The following is a 3985-nucleotide window of genomic DNA, read 5'->3' as shown; positions in this document are numbered from 1 at the left end:
ATTAGGCTTATTGCACTTAAACGAGAGCAAGAAACCCCGAGATCTGCATCAATGAAGCTGAGCATGAGTACTAAACAGTGTGCAAAAAGACAAGAAAATTAAGAAAAATGCATTTTATGCTCATTATATTTCGTTTTTTCGAATCCATTCTAGCTCGTTGCTTAGGCCTTGTTAAGCAGGGAATTAAGCAAAAGCTTAACAAGCAGAAAATGATTTTTTCTTAAAATTGTTTTCTTGCCATGTTACACACTTAGGACTCCAGCAAAGCTTCATGTGTACAAATTTTGGGGATCTAGCTCATTCTTTATGTACATTAAGCAGGGAAAACTCTGCTTTACAAAAATAAAAATATGTTTTCTTAAAATACTTCTCACACCCTTTTGCACACTGTTAATGCTCATGCTAAGTTTTATCTTCACACACAATGGGGTTTCTAGTTTATCATTTAAATACATTAAGCCTTGCTGAGCACGAGAAGATCCCTGAATACGCACTTTAATTAAGACGTGCTGAATGATAGCAACTTTTATACCGCCAAGCTCAGAGATAAGAGAGGAAGAACCAATGCAAGGCATTCCTATCACCAAAACCCGTCCCTGAGTTTGTGGAAGGGACAGCAAAATCATGCCAGTAATGTTATAGTGTTCCGTTATTTTAAAAATAATAATCATCATTAAGCGAATGATAAAACTGTGATTGCATTTAGTCCGGCTAGAAATATTGTATCTTGGACATAATATTTACCAGCATTTTAATGGACAAGCTTCACTGGAAACACTCAACGTCATGAATAGCCCTTCCGTACCAAAATATATCACTGCGGGTTACAGCACCCTTAAAACAGCCCATAATTCTCACGAGGCCCGGTCATTGTTCAGACAAATCCAGTTTCCCTGTCCCGTTAACACTCTTAAACTGCCACCGTGCCCGGAGCCAGACGGTTTAAGACGACAATAAATGAATTTAACGAGGAAGCTCGTTCCCGCTTACATCTGGCGGTCAGCACCACACAGAGAACTAACAACAGACACTTCCATCTGACAGCGGGTTCAAAGGCGCCCAATTAAATGACTTGCATGTCAAAAATATGCATCACGTTTTTTTTTACGCATTCCCACTAATCCAAATCTGTGTTTAAACCACGGGGCGGAGGGACAGTTATTAGCCAACAACAATGTGCGCCTTGATACGCTCAGTACCTCGACAGGGACTGGAAGCTCGAACGACGTACTAGAAGGAAATAAAACTACCGAATAGCTATTTTGTCTCCAAAGGGTTGTATGTGTATTCTAACGTATTTATTTGTTAACCATTAGCACAAGGTCAACCAAGTCGAACATGTAAATATTTACCGTTAGCTAGACTAGCTAAAAAAGGAATATTCTTTGGAAATTCAAAAATAGAATAAATGCATCCACTAGCCCGATTCTGTCCAAGATTTGCAACCCATTGGAAGACTCGATTTAATACATATACCGATTTAATCTTATTACTAGAGTTTAGTTGCCCAGGGTGTTTATTTCGACATTGTGCGCAGGTTTTCATCATGCTTTAAATATACACTCAGATTGACCGCAGTCAGCTTCCTCGCCGGGATACACAACCAATATAGCACAGACCAGTTAGCTACGTAGCTAGTCAGTCACTGCAAGGTTTCCCCCCATTGTGAAGGTCATTGAAAATAGGGCTGTCGAGATTCCTCTTGGCCACAACAACAGTCATAAAACAAAACTCCGTCAATCAGAAAGCAAGCCCGCTGTGTTTTTATATTTTCGGGCTATACAGGGTCAAAAATAGAACAATCAAAACATCAACGAAGCACAGACAATTTACTTCAAAAGTAACGTTACGTTAACGATCAAACATAGTAACCTTGACAATCGGTAAGGTGGATACACGAAAAATTAACCGGAGATCGAGTTGCACCTCTTGCATTTTATTTACAGTGACCAAAAGAAGCGGTTCTTCTGATCATTTATGACCCAGCACTTGGACAGTAGCAAAACCCAACAGATAACCAATGTTAGTTTTGTGCTCTTAGCTAGCAAAAGGTAAAACATGCAACCAATTATCTAGTTTATTGAAGACAACAACCAAGTTAACTAATTGCTACAAGCTAAAAAGTTAGCCAATCGGTTAGTGTGACCAAACAAACATTAGTGCCAATTGTGGAATTCAGCGGTGACTGTCCTACCTAGTGAACGGTTTGCCATCTAGAAGCCGATTTCAACTAGCTAGCTAGCTACCGTTTAATTGAGAGCTAACCAGCTATGAGGCTTGCTAACCTTCACATTACACCCACCGTTAATTTAAAAAAGCATTCGATAATTATTTAGCTGGGCAAAATGGGAGCTATCGCAATGGCACAAATAGCTAACTAGTTACAATATTTGAACCCCGCCTCCCCAATGGATTATTTTGCAAAACGTGAAAAATATTCTTACCTTTATTTCAAACTTTGGAGCTTTTGGCAGATATCAGTACAGAATTGTTGCATGGTAGAAAGTGACGCTTATCTTCTCTTACAGTACCCGTAATGACAGATCAGGAATTCAGTCGTAGTGAACAGCCAGCAGTCGACAGCTTGCTAACACTGAATAAATTCTTTTCTGGAGCCGACGGTGAATGGACAGGGCAGCAATTAAACTGGAGTTGGCTCCAATAGCTACAGGATTCGTGTTGACAAATGCAATAGTATTTCCAAAGTAATAACAAAAAGTCAAAACATCAGTGCAGACGAGTAGCAATTATTCCCAAGAAATGTTCGACAAAGCATAACACAAGAGCTGGCTAACTAGCAAAATACTGAAAACAGGCAGTTTTAAGCTTGTTCCTAACGAGTTCACATCGAGTAGCCGAACGACGCTAACGTTATTTTAAAGTGCAAAAGAGAAACATTGACCTGCGCCTAGCTAACGCAATGTTAGCTAGTTAGAGCGAAAGCAAATAAATCCAAAATAGTGAATTCTTGAAATATCCGATTCTGGGAGCAGAAATTATATCCCAGGAGTCCATGAAAACCATCAGTTGTTGCAAAAGTATTATTTGAATGCAGTTCAGTGAGCTCGCGATAGTGGTGCTCCAGCAGCCATTTTGTTGTAGCTAGCTAACTGACAACAAGCAGCTCGCTTATGCCGAAGTAAAACAGGAAGTGGCCCCCATGCCCCAGCTGCTGGTCATGTGACCTCAACTAACAAACAAGCTGGCTTCTCTAAAAAAAGATTCCTTAACCCCGCCTCTTTGTTTCCTTGACAACAGAGGTCTGGCCAACCTCTCTACTCACCCTGGTACTCAACATAGTACGCGAAAATGAGCTTTAGCCGCGTTTCCACCAAAATTACCCGGAACTTTCAGTCCCAGGAACTACTTTACCAGGAACTAAAAGGTTCCTGCAGCCAATGGTTGTCTGCGTTTCCACCGGGGTCTAAAGTACCGCGAAGATTAGGCAAATTTGCCCACTGACGTTGTCGTCGGTCCATCTGTCATATAACCGGGACAGCCCAGAGGGGTTTATTTCACTTATATACAACGGGTTACCAACAATGACTATATATGGTTACTTTTGTATTTATTGATTTTCATATATCCTCTCAAACACATTCATTATGTTTTTATGCGAACATTCGCTTTCATGTCTTGACATCCGAAGCGACAGAATGCATTCACATTTATATGTATAACTGGCAACAACAGCAGAAAACATGCACACGTTGTAAACAATTTGCTGTTTGATTACTTTCTCGTCGTCAGTTCCATATAGGCTAATGGCAAAATGACAAGAATAGAACGAAAACTCGGACTTGCGTGAAAATGTAAATTAGTAGTGGTACAGCCACCGTTTGCTTTCCTTCGAAGTTACTGCTAGCCGAGCAGCGAAGTGTGCCCTCCAGATGCGAACCATGCACCATAAATTAGTCCATAGTCTTCCTGGTTTTTTCGTGGAATTGAAAAATGGCAGTAAAATTGAGTAAAATTACGGCAGTCT

The 3985-nt window shown here is 40.4% G+C and overlaps 1 protein-coding gene across 1 annotated transcript in view; it reads right to left on the bottom strand.

The window, feature by feature from the left end:
* LOC118216960 (trinucleotide repeat-containing gene 6C protein-like) overlaps positions 1 to 3147 on the bottom strand; it is a 33218-nt gene extending 30071 nt beyond the window's left edge. The window contains 1 exon segment of the mRNA XM_035398636.1: positions 2445 to 3147. The gene's annotated coding sequence lies outside the window, so the exon portion shown is untranslated.
* Between the last annotated feature and the right edge of the window lie 838 nt (positions 3148 to 3985).

This window comes from Anguilla anguilla, chromosome 17 (assembly GCF_013347855.1).
Source record: "Anguilla anguilla isolate fAngAng1 chromosome 17, fAngAng1.pri, whole genome shotgun sequence".
In the NCBI taxonomy this organism is placed as follows: Eukaryota; Metazoa; Chordata; class Actinopteri; order Anguilliformes; family Anguillidae; genus Anguilla; species Anguilla anguilla.
Note: the sequence above shows the minus strand (reverse complement) of the source record. Positions and strands in the feature narration are given on the sequence as shown.